Source organism: Camellia sinensis, chromosome 9, assembly GCF_055761805.1.
Source record: "Camellia sinensis isolate YWXY chromosome 9, ASM5576180v1, whole genome shotgun sequence".
Lineage (NCBI taxonomy): Eukaryota > Viridiplantae > Streptophyta > Magnoliopsida > Ericales > Theaceae > Camellia > Camellia sinensis.
Window position 1 is genome coordinate 82790506 of NC_138969.1, and position 25997 is coordinate 82816502.

Below are 25997 nucleotides of genomic sequence, written 5' to 3' on the forward strand. Positions count from 1 at the left end.
AACTCAGGGTTAATAGCCACCCACCTGCTTCTAGTGTGACCACTCTTATCACATTTGGCGTTATTGCTCGTACAGTTTGGGTGCACAAGGTGCCTCAGGGTCTAGGCAGACACAGTCTTATCAGTCTGGGCAGCGACTGAGGTAGTACCATTAGTAGACCCAATCAGGCTAGACTTCGAGGGCTAATTAGGGGTCAACATCGACTCAGTATGTACAACTATACCAACTGAGGGGTAATTAGGCAGTCCGAGGACCACAAGGTCAAGCTTATGCAGTAGCAGCTCTGGAGCCTCTAACAAGACCTTCCGTCATAAGAGGTGACTTTTTGGTGTTAAACTCTTGGGCGAGTGTATTGATAGATACGGGTGCATCGCATTCATTCATTTCTTTAGCTTTTGCATCAACTTTGGGATTAAAGGTTGACTTACTAGAGTCTCCATTGACTGTAGAATCACTGGTTGAGGGTAATATATAGTTAAAATGGGTATGTCGCACTTGCGAGATAGACATTGTCAACTGTTCACTTAAGTTTGATTTTATATTGTTAGATATGACTAGTTTCAACGTTATCCTTGGTATGGATTGGTTAAGTACTTATCGGGCCACAATAGACTGTCATAAGAGATGGGTTACTATATATACACCCGAGGGGGATTGCATTTATTTTCTGGGTAGTCAAGAAGATGACCAGATTTTTCCATTGTGTAATTTGTAGGGTAGAGAAGATGTCGATTATTTGTTTTCTATCACCATAGTAGATGAGGGTAGTATTGTTCGTAGAGAACTACGTAAATTTGTTTATGAATACCCATATTTTCCAGAAGATCTCATTGGTTTACCACATCATCAAGAGATTGAGTTCTCTATTGATTTACTTCTGAGTGTGACACCTATTTCTATGGCCCCATATCATTTTGCACTAGCTGAGTTGCGTGAGTTGAAGGTTCAACTACAAGAATTATTAGATATGGGTTTCATTCGCCCTAGTACTTTGCTATGGGGAGCACCAGCATTCTTTGCCAAGAATAAAGATGGGTCTTTGTACTTATGCATTGATTATCGAAAACTTAACTGGATAATTGTAAAGAACAAATACCCAATGCCTAGGATAGATGACTTGTTTGATCAACTTAAGGGTTCTAGTATCTTCTCTAAAATCGATTTGAGATCGAGTTATCATCAATTGAGAGTCAAGGAGGAAGGTATTCCCAAGGTGGTCTTTCACACTCGCTATAGCCATTACGAGTTTCTTGTTATGTCATTTGGGCTAACTAATGCATCAAATTTTTTCATAGATTAGATGAACCAGATCTTTCGGGAATACGTAGATTGTTTTGTAGTCATGTTTGTGGATGATATCCTAATCTACTCACCTTCTAAGGAAAAACACGAGGAGCACCTGCGAGTTGTGCTACAGTTAAGCATTGCTTATATGCTAAGTTGAGTAAGTGCGAGTTTTGGTTGTCTGAGGTGAAATTCCTAGGACAAGTGGTTTCAGGAAACGGTGTGACTGTTGACTCCTCTAAGATAGATTTTGTGAGGAATTAGGAACAACTAAAGAACGCCTTCGAGATTAAAAGTTTCTTGGGTCTTGCTGGTTGCGACTGAAAGTTTCTTTGTGAAAGATTTTTAATGTTTAGCGTCTTTCTTGACTCATTTGACTTGGAAAGGAGTGAAGTTTGTTTGGAGCAATGCTTGTGAATGCTCGTTTTTAGAATTCAATGAGAGGTTGACCATTGTTCCAATTTTAATTATTCCAGAATGAGGTGTGGGCTATACTGTGTACCGTGATAGCTCACGGGATGGTTTGGGTTGTGTGTTGATGCAAGAGGGATGGGTTGTGGCTTATGGTTCTCGTTAGTTGAAGATTCACCATTACAATTTTGGTTTAGACCCAACCCATTTAATACTCTTAGATCCAGATTCAGTACTTTTAATTGTTGTTCATATCCTTTGTCGTCTTGTTAGTAGTCGAGTTGAGTTGTTGGTCGTGTTTGAAACAGGTTGGCAGTTAGTTTTTCAAAAGAGTTATTGTTCTGTTTTCTACTTGTTCAATTGAGCGGTGTTTTGGTTGCTCAAGCGGTCTTTGAGATCTCCCAGTATTTTACAGGTCTGCAAAAGTTCTAAGAGTAGGGTATCTTCACTCGAGCAGTATTTCTTGGGATCAAACAGTCTTTTTCAATTTGCAAAACTTCTAGGATGGAATCATTGTGTGCTCAAGCTGTGTTTTGATAGCTCAAGTGGTGTCACTTATTTTTTCTTATGCTCGAGCAGTGTTTTGGTCACTCAAGCAGTCTGTGCATATATCAGGGAAAAGGGATTTTTCAATCACTTTTTGATTCCTCTTCCTCTCTCTGTCTCTCTCTCTCTCTCTCTCTCTAAAACCTTTCAAACCCTAATTTCTTCACTCTTTCTTTCTAGTTCTTGCCTTAAAACCCCAAATACACCCTCACCCATTGATTTGTTCACCATAGCTCTTCGGAGAAATAGGTAAAGCTCATCAAAAGTTTCATTCCAATCGGAGAGGATCTTGTTTTTGGCTTCATCAAGCTTCAACCCATGTTTTCTTTATCTTCTAGACTTGAGGTAGGGATTTCTTCCACCTTTCGTATGATTTTCAACTTAGTTATTTGCACTTTGAAAAGTATTTAATGATTTGGGGGCTTGGGGTTAAACTTACGGTTTGATATTGAAAAGTAAAAGATGAGTTTCAAATAAATTCTTGAGAAAGATTGTAGATGTGTATAGATTGTTGGATTGTGTTGGAAATTCCTCCTTCAAATGTGATTTTGAAAATAAAGAAGGTTTTACCGATAGGGGGTTAGTTCAATGGATAAGACCTTCAAATTCCTCGCTCAAGGTTTGGGTTCGAGTCTCCATAGCCCCTTGTTAGGGTTAAACATACTCCTTAGCGCCTGGAGCAAGCGAAGGCCTAAGCTTCAGCTCCGATGTAGGGCGGTGGGGTTCCCTGCAGATATGCTATAGGTGCTAAGGGGTAATACTCTATGGCGGATATGTTGGAGTAGCCTATCTGCATATCCATTTTATGAATCAAAAAAGAAATAAAGAAGGTTTTGTTATAAAAATCATTGATGTTGGTTTATAAAAGAAAAGAAAATAGTGTTGAATTTTGAAAGGATATGGAAAAAGGGTATCTATTGATGATGAGAGTGGCGTTGGATATTTATTATCACTCCCATTTTGAAATTTTGAGATTTTATCTATTATTGGAAAAATTATATGTTGAGTAGAAATATCTATTTTGGGCTATCGGTGGATGATAGCTTTGATGATAGTAAAAATTGCATGAAGATTAGGTTAAATTAAAACTAATTTCTCATATATCTTGCATCAAGCATTGCTTCATACTTGAACATTAAAAATGTATTATTTTTGAGAAAAACGGGTGTATACCTTGGTGAATCTGGTTATAGGGTGTGGTTGTGATTTATATTCTTAGTCTGTGTGTCCTTGCTGAAAGTCCAAAAACCCATGTCAGTGTCCTTGGTGAAAGTCCAGAAACCCGTGCGATTAGATATCGATTCTTTCGGTTAGTACTGGTAAAATGGCTTTAGTAGTGCTTGTATAGCCTACTGGCAGACACGAACCTAGAGATTACCATTGTTTTGTAACCACTATCCTGTTTTCTGATAAAAAGTGTATTTTCATGAATTGAAATATATTGATAAAGGCATTTTTAAGATGGAAAAGTATGATGTTTAACAAATGGCATGCACGTGTATTCATCTTATAACTTTACTAAGTTCCATACATTGTGTTAAAATGTCTCTACTAAGCTTTAGCTCACCTTACGTGGAAAATAACTTTCAGTTGCTTATGATATGCCTCTACCAAAGACATAGCTTGGAAGGACTTGGCGGGAAGAGCTTCTTTTGTTTCTTTTGATGTAATTATTTTTGTACAAGCCTTGGGCTTTAACTGTATTGAGTTGAACTCACTTTTGTTGTACCCAAGCATTGTCTTGAAAAGATGTAGTCATTAGGGCATTAGCTTATTGGATAACCTGTTATTTAAGTTCGATCATATGTGGCATCTGTTATAGATTCAAGATCTATTTATGAATGTATACTCGCATATGTCATCTTTTGTGCGGTAAAAGAAAATAAATGAAAGGTTATTATTTCGCATGTTATGTTTTCCTTGGATTATCATGAGATGGGTTGTTGCTATTATTTTGGGGCGTTACATTTACAGAAAGAATTATCATACCCATGATTTAGAGCATGCAACTATCATTTTTTCCCCGAAGATTTGGAGGCACTATCTCTATGGCGAATTATTTGAGGTGTTTTCTGACCACAAAAGTCTAACATATTTATTTTCTCAAAAAGACCTCAACTTACGCCAAAGGAGATGGATAGAGTTCATGGAGGATTATGACTTCAAGTTACAATATCACCCGAGAAAGGCCATTGTGGTGGCCGACCCTATAAGCAGAAAGTCAACAAGTAGTATAGCTAGTATTATAATCCGGGAATGGAAGACGCTTGGGAGCATAGGCAAATTTGACTTACACTTAGGTGATTCTGATGAGAATGTGACCTTGTTTATGGTCATTGTTCAACCTACCATTATTAGCAAGGTTATAGAAGCCCAACAATACAACGGGGAAATTGAGACCATTTGAGAACATATTGCAAATGTTAAGGAGGAACGGGGTTTGTTTTTTTTTGAGTGTTAGATACTTCGACTGATTATTTATGTCGGAACCATGTTGTGAAGAGATCTTTACAGAGTTTTACCACTCTCATCTAGCAGTGCATCTTAACAAAATGTAACATGCTTTAAGCCTTCAGTTTTTGTGGTGGGGTATGAAGAGAGACATGGTGTTGTTTGTCTCTAAATGCTTAACTTGTCAGCAAGTGAAGGCCGAACATCAGAGACTAGCGAAATTGTTGAAACTTTTGCTTGTAGACGAACGGAAGTGCGAACACATTATAAACCTCATTGTGGGACTTCCTATAACCCAACGAGGCAATGATGCCATTTGGGTTGTAGTTGACCGCTTAACCGAATCAGCACATTTTATTCCTATGAAAGTTAGTGACACCGTGGATGAGTTGAGTGAGCTTTATATTCGGCACATTGTTACACTTCATGGGGTTCCAGTCACCATTTTATCCGATAGGGATCAGCGATACACAGCACGACTCTAGAAGGACATCAGTCATTTTTTGGGTTTCAGTTGATCCTTAGTACCACTTTTCACCCATAGACTGATAGGCAGTTCGAGCGGACCATTCAAACTTTAAAGGACCTGTTTCAAGCATGCATACTTGATTTTTGAGGTTCATGGGAGATACATTTAAATTTGATAGAATTCGCCTACAACAATAGTTATCAGACAAGTATTAGAATGGCACCATTTGAGGCCTTATATGGTAGGCCTTGTCGATCCCCGATTTTCTCGACCGATGTTGGGGACGCACGTTTGTTGGGAGCGAAATTAGTGCAGGAGACCACTGAGAAAATCTCCCTCATCCAGCAATGTATTGTCACCGCACATAGTAGGCAGAGTAAGCAGAAGAGTTATACGGATAAGAGGAGGTGACCCTTATCTTTTGAGGAGAGAGATCATGTATTTTTGAAAATCTGGGTTTGATAAGATTCAGGCGTAGTGACAAGCTTTCACCTAGATACATTCGGCCTTTTGATATCACTGAGAGAATTGGCAAGGTAGCTTATTGCCTTGCATTACCACCACAATTGTCTAGGGTTCATGGTGTGTTCCATATCTCTATGTTGAGAAAGTATCAGCCGAACCCTTCACACGTATTAGATTGGACTGACTTAGAGGTTGATGAGGATGCATCCTACGAGGAGTGTCCAGTACAAATTTTGGACTCTAGAGAGCAAGTGTTGCGGGGTAAAACCATTCTGCTCTTAAAGGTGTTGTGTAGGCATCATGGGGTTGAGGAAGTGACTTGGGAATGAGAGGTGAAATTTTTCTCCAAATACTCGAATTTATTTGTTGCCTAGATATCTTGTATTTTTCTGCTTTATTTTGACTCTATCACTTTATTTTCGATGACAAAATTCCTGAAGGGAAGGAGGTTGTAATGTCCTCGCTCTAAAACCCGACTTGAAACCCACTTGTACGGATGCCCCGACACACTTGTGGGCTTGTGATGAATGAGTGATGTTGTTATTATTTTATTTACTTCTTTTTGGTGCTTTACATATTGTTGAGAGTTGTTATTTATACTCAGAATTGTCCCCAGGAAAATAGAGTGAGAATCTGTTTTGGACATGATCGCGCTCGCAGTATATGTATCGCATCTATGACCAGGCCGTAACCACAACACACATTCAGGTCCTTAGGCCTTGAGAAATTGCATGGCCCGTGATGACGCCCCGATGGAGGCCCACGATTTGCATTGTCGTGCCCACAGTATGCATGTTACGCTCGCGAGTCCACGACTAAAACCACATTCCATTACTTTTGTCTGTGTAGTTCTGCGCTCACAAGGAGTTAAGTCGATCCTGTGACTATGTCTTTTGCGCCCACAGCCAAGACCATCGTGTATGCAGTCTATTCTCTACTAAAAAAAAAAAAACAACAGAGAAGTGCATGAAAATATCACTTTTTCTTCAACTTTCTACACTCTTTTTCTCCTATGCGATTTAGACCTAGTTCTTGAGGCTCCAATCTTGATTTTGGAGCATCTAAGCTTGGATTTGATCTCCATCTCCTTCCCGGGAATTGTAGAGCTTGGCAATGACTTCACTTTAATCTTGGCCAAAAGTGGATTTGAGCCTCTATCTTTACTCTTAGATTTTCCTTTTCTCTACAAGAGATAGGGTTCTATTTCTAACACTCTATATGAGTTTATTGGTGTACTTGTGGTAATTTTAAAATAAAATCTACATGTTCATGTTGTTGTTGTTGTTGTTGTTATTGTTGATTTGAAGCATTTGAAGTTAGGATTTGGTGATTTTAATGGGTTTTCTCCATTATTTCTTATCAAACTTACTTTTATTATCACAAATTGCATATGGGTATTCATTTTGAGAAAGCCATAAGTTGTATATGAAAAGCTTATAAATTTGTGAGTATAGGATTTAAGGAGTGGTTGTTGAAATGTTGGACAAGTTGATGCAATTAATTGATGCTAACTATTATCATTTCATACTTTTTGAGATGTTGAGAATGAAAACCAGTTGTTGAACGGTGATGCACAAAGCGTGTTTTGGAAGAAATGTTCATTATTATTATTGCATTGATATTATTAAAACAACATGGCTTTAATTAAGTGGTTGGGTGAATCCATGTCATGTATGGTTGATGTGATTATTGGTTAATTTGGCTCTATAGTCCATGGTGAAAGACCAAAAACCGGTGCTGTTAGGTGCCAAGGTCCTCCGATTAGTAACCAGTAAGTTTCGTAGTTTAGGTGATGCTTGGCGATGGTCCTGGCAAAGTGTAGCTTCATATAGTGCGCTAGTTGTAGGTGGTACTTAGCGATGACCACTGACAGATACATGGGCTTGAGGGGATTCACCAGGTCTTAATGTTGATGTTGGAAAATGATCGTTCGATAAAACATTTTAAACCTGTGATATATGTATAGCATCATGATCATCTATACTTGTAGATTTGTATTGATTTCTAAAATGTTCCTTATTGGACTATATTTTCACCCTATATGGATGTAATCTTTTCAGGTATTGATGGCGGGCCCTGACTTTGAGGTGATGAGCCGGGATGTGTGCTTGAGCTTGAGGAGCTTTTGATATTCAGGCCAAGGGCCTTTTTTTTATTTAGGCCATGAGCCATTTTTGGTTAAGGGTTAAACCAATTTTGTCTTGTAAGCCTTAGGGCAACTTTATGGTTCACTTAACACTAATAGCTTGATTTACATACAATATACTCATTTCACATAGAATCTGAATATAGGATGTATGTAATAGAGTTATGGAATGGATGACGTTGATTAAGCATATGTTGGAGTTCACCCTTTTATTTCTTTTGTTCATTGTCTTTTCATTTATTAAAAAAATCAAGTAGTGGTTGTTATGGAAAGGAGATGAGGGGAAAGACGAAGAAAATTTAAAAGGGCAAAGTTGGTATTTCATGTCTTTTTTTTTTTTGTTGTATCATCATTTTCTGTTAAGTTAACAAATGGTTGACAAACGGAAGGACTTAAGCATCACAAATTTTGTAAAGGGAAGGCAGCGGTATTTCAAAGAATAAAAGAGTTCACAGTGTTGTTTTAGAAAAATTTAATACGGGTGTCAGTGTAATTTACCCCAAATTAAATGGGTCTAAGAACGGACAGGGTAGACAATAGGGTGCCATGCCCCCTGCCTTGGCTTGCATATGTGTATGTGTGTTGGCCCCCCAACTTTGATCTACATCCTTCACCCATATACCCACACAAAACAAGAAAAAACATGAAAAAATTAGTCTACTTTTAGCAAGACATTAGAGGTGTAAAAATGGCCTGAGGCTCGTAGGTAGCCCGAAGCCCACCCGAAGTTCGAGGTGGGCCCTACTCGTTTCGGCCTGGTTAAGCCCGAGCCCAGTCCAGGACTTCGAGCCTGGGCCTGGGCCTTCCACTTAGGGCCCAGCCTAGCCCCAAAGTATTTTGGGCCTTGCGGGCTACCCGGCCCGGCCCGACCCACTCATTCAATCCTCTCCCTACTAATAGTCAAATTTCAAAAAACAACTTGTAATGGTTAAATAATTAAAAATAATAATAAATAAAATAAATAAAAAGATTGATCTTATAAAAATAAATAATTAAATAAAAATTAATCTTGTAAAAATAAAAATTTATATAATTAAATAAATAATATTAATAATTTAAAAATAAAACAAAAAATAATAATAATTTATTAAATTAAAATCAAACTAATAATGCTTTTTTCTTTGGCCGAGAGAGAGAGAGAGAGAGAGAGAGAGAGAGTGGAGGCAAAGTTAATTTATTGAAAATATATTTATTTATCATTAGGATAGACTATTAAACTGACACAGAACATAAAAAAGAGAGTGGAGGCAAAGTTATAAAATATTTTGTATATACAAGAGAGAATCCCTAAAAAGACTAAAGCATGGCATGGCAATATTTTGACATCTCTAGCTCCATTCTTTTGGTCAAAAAGAATGACCGCCCTTACTAGCCTAGTTGAAATTAGTTTGTTGCATCTCCTCATCAATCACTCAACTCAAACAGTAACATATATACAAACGATCATAATTCAAACGGTCATAATTAAAATTACTATAAATATCTTTTATTTTCCAAAATAAATCTCACAATAAATAATTCTCTCTCTCTCTCTCTCTCTCTCTTAAACTCTCTTACGCCGTGTTTGGTTGAGGGATTTTAGGAGAGAATTGGAAAGGAAAAGGGAAAAGTTAGGTGAAATGTATTTATATTTACATTTCACCTAGTTTCACACACTTTTTTCCTTTCCTTTTCCAAATCCATCCTCAAATCCTCCAACCAAACACAACATTAAACTCTCTTAAACTCTCAATCTCTCTTCATCTTTCTCAACACTCAATTAATTTTGAAGTGTCACCCCCAAGTGTCAATTGCAATTGTGCAACAAGAAACTTTTATTAGAAGAAGCAAATTTCTATATCGCATTCGCCAGTCGGTAACATTAATTAGTTTAATTAAATTTATTAGCTACTCATTTTTTTCATTAATTATTTGTGCACATATATTAATTATTATTTTTTACTGATTGTATTTATGCATTATTTAAATTAATTGTTAATTCTTATATATTGTTTTACTTACATTACTATGGATCATAATATGCCTAATGTTTATGTCGATATTGATACATATACTACACAACATGAATCTGTTGATTCTCCTTCTAATATCCATTTTCCAACAGTTGGATCATCATCTAGGAGCAAAAGTAGTAGTGTTTGGGAATATTTTGAAAAAATATCTATAAATAATCTTGATTGTACAATTACATTTAAAGCAAAATGTAAATATTGTGCACATTTACTTAGTGCTGGATCTGCAAGGGATACTAGTCATCTAAAAAGGCATGCTAACAAATATTTATAAAATCAACAACCTGATATTCGAAGTCAAATGCAATTAGAGGCTTCATCAACTCGTAATTTGCAAATATTTTTATATGATCCTATACGTGCACAAAATTCTATAGTTAATTATATTATTAAAAAAGAACAACATTTTATTACTAGTGAATGTCCTGATTTTACCGAAATGATGCACGAAAGTTTTGCAAAGTTTTTCAAGAAATACTACTAGAAACAGGATTTTAAAGAAATTTGAGGATGTTAAAAGTGAATTATTTGAGATCTTTAAAAATTTGAATGGAAGAGCTTGTTTAAAATCTGATCTGTGGTCAAATAATGGTTTTGAATATCAATGTATCATTGCACATTTTATTGATAATGATTGGAAATTAAATAAAAGAATTATTTCATTTAAATTAGTTGAACTTCCATTCACTGGCCATTCGCTTGGTGTAGAAATAAGAAATGTATTATACAAGTGGGCTTTACAAAATAAAATATTTATGATTAGTTTAGATAATGCTTCATATTATAATCAAACTGTAGCCCATTTAACATTAACTTTACAATTACTTGTTGATGGTGATTTATTTCATGTTCGTTGTTGTGCCCATATTTTCAATTTGATTGTTAAAGAAGCTATGCATGTATATGAAACTTTCGTATTTGTAATAAAAAATACAGTTGTTACTATTATGTCTTCTGGTAATCAAATTTCGGAATATAGAAAAATTTGTCAACGAGAAAATATGTCATTTAGAAAATTAATTTTAGATGTAGATAGTAGGAAGAATTCAACATATAATATGTTAAAAACAACTTGTAAACAAAGAAGATCAATAGATTTATTTTTTGCAACAACATCAATAGGAGGAGTAATGACTCCCACTGAACTTAATTAGCTCCAAGTAGCCTTGTATAAAGATATTTTAAAAATTTTCGATACATCAACAAAATTATTTTCTTATATATATATATATATATATTCCTACTTCACCATTTGTTTTACATATGCTAGCAGAAATAATTAAAGTTTTCATAAAATATATGGGTAATGAATATTATATAACCATTATTACTTCAATAAAAGAAAATTTTGATAAATATTTTGATCATTTGCCTCATCTATTAGGTTTAGCCATAATAATTGATCCTAGGTGTAAAGAAATTAGTTTATAAGAATTTTTAGAGCGTATTGTCGCTGATCAATCACAATTTGCCTATATCATGCAAACATGCAACAAATTATTTGAAGAATACAAGGCAGCTGCATCTGTAAATATACCTACACACACTAGATTAGCAGTCTCATCTCGAAGCAGGAGATTAAGTGATTTTTCAGCAATAAAAAGTAGAAGAATATCTCAACTTTCAAGTGTAAGTAGCTCTGAACTACAACGTTATTTGGAAAGCCCGTTAGTGGACGATTCCGATGATTTTGACATTTTGGAATGGTGGAAACAAAGCGAAACTATTTTGTGGTTTCACAGATGGCCCGTGATATACTAACCGTTCCTATTTCTACAATTGTTTCGGAAACAGCTTTTAGTGCAGGTGGACGGGTGCTGAGCGATTACCGGAGCAGGCTTTCACCCAAAATGGTTGAGGCATTGATGATATCCAGAGATCATATGCATGCGCTTACAAGAAGAAAAAATTATAGTGAAAATGAGCGAATTCAAAATGATTTGGATGACATATCCTCGGGCAACGTAACTTGTCTGTCTCCTCCGATGATTGATTAACAATTTGTTTTTTTACTATTTCATTTCATTTATTTATTTTGGATTAGATTATTGAGGTGGAGTATAATGCAAATGATTGGTAGGCTAGTAGGTGCCAACCTAGTTGGGATATATTTGACCTATAGTGATGCAATTGCTTTACCATCATCAGTAATCTATACCCAATTTATTTAATAATATCAATTTTTGTAATATTTTATTTCATTTTAAAATAAAAATTATTCATTCAATAAATTTTATATAAATAATTTAATATTGTAATATTGAAAGTTTTATTTTCATATATATATATATATATATAATTATTCATTTCGAAAGAAAAAAAAATTATATAATTGCATACTTTTTTAGTTATAAGTTCATAATTAAAAAAACATAAATCATACATAATTAAATTTAAATATCACCATGAAATATTACATAACCAAACAAAATATCTCATTAATCTTAACTAAAATACTCTAGTATAATTATTTTTAATTTTTTATTCCTAATATAAAAACCAAAACAAAAAAACAAAAAAAGCCCGACTAGGCCCTAGGCCCTATTATGAGTGGGCTTGGGCTTGGCCAGGGCCCCACTTTTTGGCCCTTGGGCCGGCCCACTAAAAAGGTAGGAGCCCGTGAAGCTCGCTTGGGCTAGCCCGAGCCTGGGCCCGAATAGGCCAGGGCGGGCCATTATCACATCCCTACAAGACATCGATGAAACTTACAATTTTCAAAATCATATGTGCTCAAACTAATTATTAACATAATTTCATTCTTACGCACACTGGATCTAAATAGATAACCAGCACATACTAACAAATTTGTTGGAATCCCCCACAAATCTCAGATCTAAGAAGTGATATATATATATATATATAGAGAGAGATGTTGTGAATCCACACCAATCCACACCATTCTAGAAGCTCCTGGAAGTCAAGATTGAAGGCTAACCAAGTGTTGGAAGGAGCTAGAATGAAAACTTCAAGAGAGGTCAAGAATGGTGGCTACCAACCCGAGCGTTCACACCTCTCAACTTTGTGTATAAATAGAGAGGGAGAGGAAAGCTCATTTGTATCAGAAATTAGAGAGAGAGAGAGAGAGAGAGAGAGAGAGAGAGAGAGCTGTGAGTTAAGAAAGAGTTTTTCTCTTCTTCCATTGTTTTTATTTTTGCTCTATTTTTAGTAAAAAATAAGTTCTGCTCCGTAGACGTAGGCATTTTGCTGAACCACACAAATTTTATGTTCTGTATGTGTGTGTGTGTGTGTGAGTGATTGAGTTTTGGGTGTCCCTGATCCTAACAAGTGGTGGTATCAGAGCCTCGTTGGATGATTTTTCAGCGAAATAGGGACATTGTTTTAGAATTTCCTAAAATTCAAAGTGCTCGAAATAGACTTTTGACCAAACCAGATTAAAGCACTCGACGAGACGACCAAAAAAAAAAAAAAAACCACGTTAGAAAAGGATGCCGGACGAAGGCTCACATGCCCCACACGCTGCTTGATGTCGTTCTCAAGTGTGGAGCTGCTGGACCACACGCGCCATGCGTCATTCTTAAAGGAACTAGTCATTGACGTCACCTTATCACCGATCGCTGATGTCATCTACCTAAACCAGAGCCACGCCGCTAAATCGAACCGCCACTGCGCTGCCACCGACCATGCGCCAGCACCATATCATCGCCATGTGTCACTACGCCAGCGCCGCGTGTCAAAGCCACGTAAACACCAGTCAATGCCACGTAGTTGCCACATCAGTAGCCCAAAGTCTGTCAGTTTGACCCAACCCGGCCATAACTCAACCTGACTCGACTTTAGAAGCTTGAGGGAGTGATCTGGTGCGACGCGGCCAAGTTACAATCGCAAATCTAAACTGTTCAAAGTGTTTTGGCTATATGGCAGTCATTTGAAGTCTGATTTTGATGATCCAATAGTACTTTCCAACTATTTGGAGTATTTCAGACACATCCGTACGGTCAGATTTTTGAATCAGAGCTTCTGTAAAAAGAAAGTAGACGATAAAGGAATCCACATTAACTTTAGGATCTATAATCAAGTTGTATGCTTCTAATTATGCAATCTGGAACCCTTGAATGGAATATATCCTATACTGTAGAGATTTGTTTAACCCGATTGAGCTTAGAGGAGTGAAAGCAGAAGATAAGAAGGATGATGACTAGAAGAAGAAGAACTGAAAGACTGTTGGTTAGATCAGACAATAGATTGACCACAATGTTTTTTATCATGTTGCCCAAGAGACACAGGCCTATGCCCTTTGGATAAAGTTAGAAGGCATATACTAGTCAAAGACCGCCCAGAATAAAGCCTTGGTGATGAGAAGGCTAGTAAACCTAAAGTTGAAGAATGGTGTGTCTGTCGCCAAACACACTAGTGAATTCCCGAATCTGGTGAATCAGCTCGCAACTATCAAGATGACCTTGGATGACGTAATGCAAGCCCTACTGCTGCTCACTTCCTTACTCGATAGTTGGAAGACGTTGGTGGTTTCTCTCAACAACTCTACACCATAAGGAAAGCTAGCCATGAGCATGGTCACCGATGCCATACTCAATGAAGAGGCAAGAAAGAAAGACTTGGGAGGTACTCAGTCCCATGCTCTTATCACAGAAGATAGAGGTAGAGACAGAGGAAGATGAAAAGGCAGAAGGTGAAGCAAGAGTAGAGACAAATGGAACAACAAAGGTAAATCCAAAGACATCAAAGGTCAAGGACACTCCAGCTTCACTTGCTTTCACTGTGGTCAGGAAGGTCACATAAAGAGGAACTGCCCAAGCCGGAAAGATAAAGGCCAAAGTAGTAAATCAAAGGGAGATGAGAACACGACAGCCATAACAACTGATAACATACTTCTTGCGGTTAGTGAAGAGGAGAATTGACTTCATGTGGCTAACCACAACTATATAGAATGGGTGATAGACATAGTTGCATCCTATCACGCCACTTCCCATAGAGAATTCTTCAGCTCGTACCACGCTAGAGATTTTGGCACTATTCGAATGAGAAATTCTAGCTATTTGAAGTTATGGGTATTGGAAACATTAGCGTTCAGACTAATGTCGGATACAAGCTAGTTCTTAAAGATGTGAGACATGTTCTAGATTTGTACCTCAATCTTATCTCTGGAAGTGCCCTAGACCAACAAGGCTATACAAGTACATTCGGTAATGGCTGTTGGAAGCTGACAGGAGGAACTTTGACAATTGCCAAATGAGAAATGTCTTTCACGCCGTACAAGACTCAAACGAAGATCGGTCCTAGGAGTCTAAATGTAGTAGAAGACAATGAGTCACCAGACTTATGGCACAGAAGACTAAGTCACATGAGTGAGAATGGATTACATCTGTTAGCGAAGCAATCCAGGATAACCTTATCCAAGGGTAGTGCTCTTAAGCCATGTGATCATTACCTATATGGCAAGAAACATCGAGTATCATTCAATTCAATAAGCAAGAGGAAATTAGAAATGCTCAGGTTAGTCCACTCAGATGTTTATGGTCCCATCGAAGTGGAGTCACTTAGTGGCCACAAGTATTTTTTTACTTTCATTGATGATGCATTAAGGAAGTTGTGAGTGTATTTCCTAAAGACAAATGATGAGGTATTCCAATACTTTAAGGAGTTCCATACAATGGTGGAAAGAGAGACCGGGAAGAAATTGAAGTGTCTTCACACAGACAATGGTGGCGAGTACACTTCTAATGCTTTTGAAGCATACTGTGCTAACAGAAGTATCCGGTACGAGACAATAGTTCCCGACACCCCACAACACAATGGTGTGGTAGAGAGGATAAACTGCACTAATGTGGAGAAAGTCAAATGCATGCTCAAAATGGTAAAGTTTCCAAAGTCATTCTGGGCTGAAGCCACCCGTATAGCCTGTTATCTCATCAACAAGTCGCCTTCAGTCCCACTAAATTTTGCAATACCTAAGTAAGTCTGGTCCAGAAGAAAGGTATCATATTCTCATTTGAAAGTCTTCGAGTGTAAGGCGTTCGTACACATCTCCAAGGAAAATTGACAGAAGCTTTATGACAAGTCCATTTCATGCATATTTGTGGGCTATTCAGATGTAGCATTTGGGTACAAATTGTGGGACCCAGTGAACAAGAAGATGTTTAGGAATAGAGATGTTGTGTTCCAGGAAGATCAGACCGTAGCAGATTATGAGAAGTCTGCAAAGTCTAGAGTTGTCATCACTCTAGAATTGTTTCTATCTCCAGAACCCTCACAAAATGCTAAAAGTGATGAGGTGCAACAAGAAGTGTCAGAGTTGCAGGATCCTATGCCAAAAATTGAAGATTAGGAGGAAAGAGATGAAGAGGGTGTGGAGCAGGGAAGCAACCCCCTCCACTGGAAGCAACAGGACCTTAGTTGCGAAGATTAGGAAGAGTTTCCGCGCCATCCGCCAAATATCTCACTTCTCAGTATATTCTGATTACTGATGAGGGGGAGCCCGAGATTTTTTCAAAAGTGAAGAGTCATACCGAGAAAGACTGCTAGATGCAAGCCATGAAAGAGGAGATGAGTTCTTTGCAGAAGAACCACACTTATGAGTTTGTTCTACTTCCAAGAGACAAGAAAGCTTTGAAGAACAAATGGGCATACGAGTTGAAGAAAGATAGCAGCGAAAAACTACTACAGCATAAAGCTCACTTGGTTGTCAAGGGTTTTGGGTAGAAGAAGGAAATTGACTTTGATGATATCTTCTCCTCAGTTGCGAAAATGATTTCCATTCAAATAGCTTTGGGATTAGCAGCTCACTTGAATCTGGAGGTAAAAAAGATGGATGTCAAGACTGCCTTTCTCCATGGTGATTTGGAGTAAGAGATCTACATGGAGCATCCAGAAGGATTTGAACTTAAAGGGAAAGAAAATCTAGTTTACAAACTGAAGAAGAGTCTCTATAGCCTGAAGTAGGCGCTGCGACAATGGTACAAAAAGTTTAATTCATTTATGGTAGATCACGAGTACAAGAGAATGGTAGCAGACTAGTGTGTATACTTTCAAAAGTTTTCTGATGGAAACTTCATTATCCTACTGTTGTATGTCGATGATATGCTGATCATCAGACATGATATTGCTATGATCAACAAGTTAAAAAATGACTTGTCACAGTATTTTGACATGAAAAATCTAGGCCTAACACAGTAGATTTTGGGCATGAAGATTGTTCACGAAAGGAAAGCCAAGAAGATATGGTTGTCACAAGAGAAATATGTTGAATGGGTGATTGAAAGGTTCAACATGAAGGATACCAAGTTAATTAGCACACCACTAGCCAACCACTTCAAGGTGATAAAGTGTTCGTGTCCCACGACTAGCTCTGAAAGGAAAAAAATGGATGCAATCGCCTATTCTTCCGTAGTATGAAGCTTAATGTATGCAATGGTGTATACCTGGCCAGATATATCTCACGCAATTATGTTCTGAGCCGATTCCTCGCCAATCCAAGAAAGGAGCATTGGGAGGTGGTCAAATGGATTCTTCGGTACTTGAAGAGGACTTCAAAAATGTGTCTATGTTTTGGGTGAGATGAACCAATTTTGGATGGTTTTATAGATGCTGATATGGCGGGTGATCTTGATGATATCAGGATTTCTGTTCACCTTTGCAGGGAGAGTTGTTTCATGGAAGTCCATACTGCAAAAGTGTTTGGCTTTATCTACAACAGAGGTAGAATAAATTTTTGCCACAGATGCCGAAAACGAAATGTTGTGGTTGAAAAGATTTCTCCAAGAATTGGGTTTGCATCAGGAAGAGTACAAAGTACATTGTGATAGTCAGAGTACAATTGATCTAAGCAAGAATTCCATGTACCATTCCCATACAAAGCACATTGATATTCGGTATCATTGGATACGAGAAGTGATGGAGAAGCAACTGATAAAACTGGTGAAGATTCACACAGATAAGAATCCTTCTGACATGATGACCAAGTGGAGGTTTGCAAGAATCTGACCGGAATGGACTTTAAGTGAGAAGTCGGTTGGACACATTGGTGTGGAGGGGAAGAATTGTTGTGAATCCACACCATTCTAGAAGCTCTAAGAAGTCAAGATTGGAGGCTAACCAAGTGCTGGAAGAAGCTGGAATGAAAGCTTCAAGAGAGGTCAAGAATGGTGGCTGCCAATCGACCAACCGTAGAAAGAAACGGCTGCCAACCCAAGCGTTCACACCTCTCAGCTTTATGTATAAATAGAGAGGGAGGTGGAAGCTCATTTGTATCAGAAATTAGAAAGAGAAGGAGAGAGAGAGAGAGCTGTGACTTGAGAGAGAATTCTTCTCCTTCTCCATTGTTTGTATTTTTGCTCTATTTTTAGTGAAAAATAATTTCTACTCCATGGACGTAGGCATTTTGCCGAACCACGTAAATTATGTGTTCTTTATGTGTGTGTGATTGCGTTTTGAGTGTCCCTAATCCTAACAAGAGAGAATGTGGATAGAGAAAATTTTGCACCAAAAAGCAATGCAATCGTTCGATTCGGTGACACCTCCCTTTGCCATCGTCGTTGTCATTAGTGAAACCTTAGGTGTCACGTCCCAAACTTACCCCTAAAAGTTTGGGCATGACCTATTCTGAACCGGACACTTAACCTGATATATATATATATATATATATAAAATATGAGGCTTGAACGGAAGCATTTAATCAACATAAATAAAAGAACTACATCCATTAAGCGACCATTTTCATGCCAAGATCACAACAGAACATAAGGCAGATAAACATACAGTGACGTGCCTCAGAGAACTCAGTTATGTACATATATATAGACCCAACCCTCAAGCTTGGGCGTATAACGAAACATTGAAAGGTAAAGGAATTAACTGTACTAAAAGCTTAGTAAAACTTCATAAAATGAGCTGCCTTCATAAAAGTGCCTGGACCCTCTGAGGTTGACAAAAGAGGAATGGATGCCATGGGTTAAGACTGACCTCCAAGTGGAGTGCCTACAGAAACAAACATAACACAAAGTGAGTCAAGCTCAGTGAATAGTAGTACGTAAACAATTTAATGAGTAACTTGAATTATAATGTACATACATAAGTGCAGAGAACACATAGTTAACTTAATCTTGTAATTATTTCCAGAATGGCCTTAGGCCTAAACTTTAAACAGAGTGGCATAAAGCCCTTAAGCAGAGTGGTGTTAAGCCCTTATCAGAATGGCATTAAGCCCTTATCAGAATGGCATATAACCCTTATCAGAATGGCATTAAGCCCTTATCAGAATGGCATATAGCCCTTATCAGAATGTATGAACTCAAGAGGTGTCTCGCACGGATTCTAGAGGTGACTCGCATAGCAGCACTTAGCTCCGTGCAGCACTTTGCTTCATACTAACAGATCATACAGAATGGCCATAGGCCCAGATGTCACAGATTGGCCATAGGCCTCACATACGTCACAGAATGGCCATAAGCCGTAGTTCACATATGTATAGACTCAAGAGGTGGCTCGTACGGATTCTAGAGGTGACTCGCATTGCAGCACTTAGTTCCGTACCGCACTTTGTTCCATACCAGAAATCGTTAGGTCTTAAAGACCGGTCAATCCATATCATGTCATAGTATAACATAAACAGAATGGATAAACAGAAACAAAGTCATACATGTTCTTAATTATGCTTGATTCATAAACAGAAATCAGAATTCATGTTTGAATATACATGGTACATTCAATAGCGCTAATAAATCAACATAGAGCATACCTTTTAGTTCCATAAAGGGACCTCCCGTACCGGGGACTTATACATACTTGAACCACGGTATTATTACCCCCGGGCTAGGGCCTTGTGCTAAGGATGTCCTGAATACTTTGATATATAAGGACAGTCATTTACTGATTCGAAACATAACATATTAGAAAATAGAGCATTTCTTGTTATATCGTCATTACAGTACGCTTAACAGAGACAGAGCAATACACTTTCTAACGTGGTTTACATTCATGTCGTAGATACTAAACAACTTCAGGCCCCTTAGTAGTGTAGACACCCCATTTTTGACCGACCTTAAGACTCAGACGTCACCGATTGAGCGCTTGATGATGTTGCATATCGTGCTCGTTCAGAAGTTTCAGAGTCTTGGCTGCGAGCCTTGACTCCGGACTTCCGGACTCTTTTGTGCTTTCCCTCGGTTTGCGAACCAGGCTCAGTTTTTTCTATTTTCTCTTCGCGAAGGGAGGGAGAGGTCTCGTAGATCATCTCTCAGTGGCTGTAGGCTACGTTTTGTGGTCGTAGGCCATTTTGCCCGTTTGGAGTCCGGTTTTCGGTTTTTTTCGGAGCCGTTGGCCGTGTGCCTCGGTTCGGGACCACTTAACCACCTCCATTTGCTTCGTTTTTTGGCATACTTCTTATTTTCTCCCTTTTGAGGGACACTGTGGCCCGGGAAACCAACTTCGTGGTCGAACATCACTCCCCGTGCCTGACAGCCAGTTTTCGGGGCCTCGAACTGCGTGTTTCGGCCCCCGAACCTTCGTTCTGCATCGATTTTAGTTCATTTTTGGCAGGGACCTCTGTTTCATTGGTAAGAAGGCCGTAGGGGGGTGGGAGGCCAGTAATTGTTCTGTCAGCCAACTTTATCCCTTCATCGCCCTCCGTCGCCCAATTTTCCTCACTTCAAAGCTAATGTTGACCACCCTTGGACCATTTTCTTGAACTTTTAACCACATATTTGTGATGTACACATTTGGGAGGCCACCAATATTTGGTGGCTGGCCAGTAATTTTTGTTGACCCTTTTGAACCCCTTTGAAAAGTGGGTTGTTCTCTCTCCTGGTTCACTTGTTCCAGTGTTCAACCACAAGGTTGTGTTGTGCACACATCAGAGGCTCTCTATTTGTGGTGGCCGGCCATTAATCACACTTGACCCTTTTGACCATAGCCGGCCGGCCATGGGAAATGGCCGGCCGGCCACCTGCAACCTGGATAACTGGCCGGCCAGTTTCCTTGCATCAGCTACAGTGCAGAAGTGCATTCATTTTTCCCCCAGATTCTGTATCCGGGAGGCTGCTTTTTGGAGGGAAACTTGGTTGGTTTTCCCTCCATTTTTCCCCCCATTTTCCCCCTCTTTTTGCCTATATATCAGAGGCTCCAGCTCTGATATTAGGGTTACAAAATTTCCCTCTAAGGCCCTTGCATTATATCTCTCCCTCTCTATACTTTCCAAGCTAAAACACCCTTAGCCCTACACCATTTCTTCACCAACCCATAGCCCTACCCTTCCATCCTCCATTTCAGCAGTTTGAGAGTGTTCTCCAGAGCTTAGGAGTGTTGCATTTTGGTCCAAGAAGCTACCAAAGTTTGGTCTTCAAGGGTGAGTACCATTCCCACTCTTTTGAGCTTATTCTTGTATCATTTCTTAGCCATACATGCTTGCTGTTTTGAGCTCCGGTCCTAACTGAAAGTGGCATTTTTTTGATCTCCTTTTCACTTTTGTTTAAGGTCCCCTCACTGTTTAAGGCCCCCTTGATGCACTTGTTTCATTATCCTTCTTATATGCCATTATCTTGTGTAGTATTTTTGGCCTAGGTATAATCTGTTTTGAGGCATATCATAAACTGTAAAGGGGCTTATTTTGATCCCTTCTTCAATGTTGTTGAAGGGGTCAATGATGTTTGAGGCTTCTATCTTCCACTTGATTTTATATCCCTATTTTGGCTCCATTTTTGCATGATTTGTTAGCCTATTGTGATTCCGTTTTTGGGCTCTTTTCAGAACTGAAAACAGTCTTATTTTGACCCCCTCTTCATGTTATATTAAGGGTCTTTCATGGTTTGAGGCATCCTTTATACACTTTGTGTTATATCTCTCTTTTTGGCTTTATTTTGTGTAGTATTTTAGGCTTGCATGCATACTGTTTTGGGTCCGGCCATCAACTGTAAAATGCATTATTTTTGGCCCCTATTTAACATTGTTGAAGGTCCCCTTTATGTTTAAGGCCAGCAACCACCACTTGCTTCTTTGGCCATCTTTTGGCCCATTTCTTGCATGAGAGTTTAGCCATACCTGTGATGGTTTTTGTGGTTTTACATAAGCTGTAAAAGATCATTTTTTGGGCCCCTCTTCAACTTTGTTGAAGGGCCCTAATCTGTTTGGGGTCAGCAGCTGTGAGTTGCTTCTTTATCTCACATTTAGGGCCATTTTTGCATGCTAGTTTTGCCCTATTTTTGTTTGCTGTTTGGTCTTGCTTAAAACTGTGAACATGTTTATTTTGGGACTGCCTTGAATCTGTCTTCACATGTCATAAGCAAATAATGCATGCTTGATGTAGCTACAAGCCATTTCATGTGCTTAATCTTGCATTTCGGGACCATTTCATGCATCGGGGGCTATATTGTCATGATTTGGGACTGTTTTGGGTTATATTTTAGCTCTGAAATTTGCATGCTCGTATGCCATATTTCATGCCTTGCCATGTCTTGTTAGAGTGGCATTTGGTGCCTTAGGGTCGGTCCTCGGTTTGGGTGCATGTGTGCACGCATTTCGAGTGTCTCATTTTCATCTTATGGCCTCTTATGCGAGTGTGGCTGAGGTCCGCTTGTGTTAGTGTAAGTCCATTTATGCATTGTGTATGCCATTTTATTTCATAGCATTGCGTATGCTAGGTTGTATGTTAGCGCATTGTGTATGCCATGTTACCTCGTGCATCGTGTATGCCATTTCATAGCATTGTGCATGCTAGGTTGTATATTAGTTGCATTCATGCATGTCGTGCATATTGCATTGTGCTTGGGATAGGAGTTAGCCCAGGCACGGGAAACGAGGTACGTTTCGTACTCCGAGTGACGGAACGTGTCTCAATTCCCCAATCACCGACACTCCGGATTATCCATGATGGAGTTAGGTTTTAGTTGAGTTTTCATATGCATTCATTCTATATTGAGTAATGCAAATTGACTCCTCGGCCATCATGCATCGATATGCGTGATTGGTGGCACGAGGATCGAGGCATGCATACATTTGTGAAAATACATTGCTATGCCTCTTTCCTGCTCTCTGTTGCAGCAAATCAAGAATTAGCAACCTTCTGGAGCTTGGCGCGCTTTCCAAAAAAAATTACAAAACAGAGGCTAATCGGGGCATCCTAGTGGATTTCCGCGCAAGGCAGCCCAGACATGCATCATCCATCATCTGAAGAAGAGTCAAGGCAGTCCCTGGCTTGCATGCCAGTTTATTATTTTTCTTAGTTAATTTGTAAATTAATTAGGAATTTGTATTATTTGGACTGTACTAGTTATTCGGACCCTCTGCGCGAGGGCACAACTGTAATAAGTGTGCGTATGTGTGTTGTATGTCTTCTAACCCCACGTCTTTCTCCCTTTTATTTACCTGCTTATGATGGTTAGATTAGGGCATATTTCAATTAGCATACAGTATGATAGCATGTCTGCATCATTCATCTGCTTTGCATGCACCGGGCTCGGCGCATCATACTAACTACATTGTATTTTCAAATCCAAATTGAATACATGTTAGCCGTAGCATTTCATATGTCATGTTTAGAATAGCCGAGCCTGCTATAGTTGCATTTTGCATGTGTTGCATTAGGCATCTCTGTATAATTAGGATCATGCATGGATTTCTAATTAGCTTTTGTTTTGGCTTGGAGTACTCGGTAAGTTTTATGCTTTAGCATCCTTGCATGCGTGTGATTGACTGCCATGAATAGCATGCTTACCATGAGGCTATATGCTTATGTGATATAACTGCCTGAATGCCTGTGGGTGAAGGTTGGGTTATTTGAATTGGAACAATTCATCAAATGTGTGTTTTAAGCCCACTAGATAGTGGCAAAATCATGTTTTTCTAAGCCCACCCGAGGGTGGCAAATCCACGTCTTAGCCTATTTGCTGGTAGGACCATCAAACCATTTTCAAATAAACAAACATGAAATGTTTTGTTCCAATTCAGGCGATCCAGTTTATACTTGTATGCTGTGTGCATCACATAGTAATCTAGGCTAATAACCGGAATAAGAACACACAATGTTTTCAAAACTTGATATCATGGTTAGTAGAGGCCGATCTTTGATCGGGCGAGCGGGGGTGCTCACGAAGTGACCTTCCCCAATCGTACCCAAGTTCCCAAGCCGAGGCAACTTTGGTGATGACGGACACGTGGCCTTAGGCAAACGAGTCAGGGTTTCCTAAATTTCCCCAAAATAAAATATTTAGGTGGCGACTCTGTATCTGGCAAAGCAGTCCATGTTTGGCACTTCTTTCAAAAATCTGTTTTCTCAAAACGATTTGCCGGATTTGGACTCTTTGGTTCAGATTTAGAACCGTGACAATTTGAGAGTCCTGAGCTGTAGTGACCCCAAATGAACAGAACGGGAGCTCATCCCTCCCGGGGCGTTCAGGGACGTCTACAGTTTCTGGGGACTCTGCTGGGGAATTAGAGAACTTGACTCGAACTCATGATATTTGGTTTTGACTACACTTGTGTGTTTCTTTGCATTGCATTTGCATTGGTGCGCCTAGGACACCGTGTTTGCCATCTGCTATTCCTGAACGGTTTGCCGGAGGCTTGTCTTGTCAAGGCATGACCATAAGGCTGACCGGTTGGGGGCTCTGCCAGTGTGGGAACACAAACCCTGGTTTTACCGGGGCACCCTTTTTGACCATTCGACCTAGTGCATATTCGGATTCATAGTGACCATTCCAAACTAGGACAGGTTACTTACCCAATATAGGTTGTTTGAAGCCGCTGCGTGCGTAGTGAAACCCTAGCTCCTGACAAAATAGGATAGGGAAACCCTACCCCAACATAGGGGTGTTTTGGCTCTCAATTATCTGTTATGTGCTGTCAGAGTGTGTCTCTATAGGGGTTGCATGTATCAGTTTGCAAGTTTGGGCATCAGGCCTGCGGGCACCAGTTTAGTAGTTTGGGCATCAAGCCTGCGGGCATCAGTATCTGGGAATCAGTTTTACCTGAGGGTATCAGATTTGAGGCAGAATTTTGCGGGCAGAATTCTGTAGAGCACACTCCTTCAACTATGCTCATATCTGTTCAGGTGCAATCAGGCTGAGATGCTGTCTGTTTTCTCTTTTTCTAGGCAGTCTTGGAACCATAGCTTCAGAAGGCCCCAATATTCCCCGGATACACCGAACTTGTGTTGATAGACTTTGTTGGGTCAGAGATTCAGTTCAAGGGCAATCGGTGTTCCTTTACCAGAGGTAGGGTGAAAAGGCCGGTCAGGCACAGACCACCAGTACAGCAGCTACCAGCTCAGTGGTCTTTGAAAAGCCAGGTTGAGATTTCTGAGCCTACTACAGACACAGGTATACCAGTTGCTTAGTTAGATCAGGCCAATATGTCGGGTCTGGAAGAGATGGTGCGCCAACTCCAGGATAGTATGAAAGCCATGCAGCAAGATGCTGTTCGTTAAACGGAATTCACCAAGCAACAGGCTGTGGTCATAGCCCAACAGGCAGAGACAATTGCCAGGTTAGAGCAGCAAATTGGAGTATCTACTTCACACCAGGCTCCTCCCCTACCAAGAGTTCCCATACTCGGGGAGGCAACCCACGTCCAGGATGATACGGACATTCCAGGCGGGCCAGCTTCGCCCCCGGTGCTACCCCAGCTGTCTAAAACACCCACCAACCTACCAGACTCCCCCTTTGAGTTTGAGACGGACCCCACAACATTGAAAGTGAGCAACCTTGAGAAATTGTTCAAAAAGTCTTAGGGGGCCCGCTCTATTCCTGATATAGAGGATGGTTATACTAACTCAGTGGTGACCTTGCCGGAGCGGTTTAAAATGCTGCATATCGATCGATTTGATGGCTCTGATGACCCAATGGTGCACCTCCAACTGTTTTCTGATATCTTGAGGCCAATGGGTTTGACCACAGCCCAGAAATTATCACTATTCGGCCGAACCCTGTCTGGGATAGCCGCAATCTAGTATGCAAAATTGGAGAACTCTGTGAAACAGAACTGGGAAGGGCTGGCTGAGGCTTTTATTGCTCAATACTCCTATAACACACAGATCGAGGTCACGACTCGTGATCTCGAAGTCACCCGCCAAGAGCCAAATGAGGGTTTCTCAGAGTTCGTGACAAGATGGAGAGCAAAGGCCTCAACGATGGCTACAAGGCCTTCCGACAAAGATCAGATCAGGATGATTGTTCGGAATCTGCATGGCAAGTTGCTGCAAAAGATGGTCGTTCTACCTCTGTTTACCTTTCCAGCCCTTCATGAAATG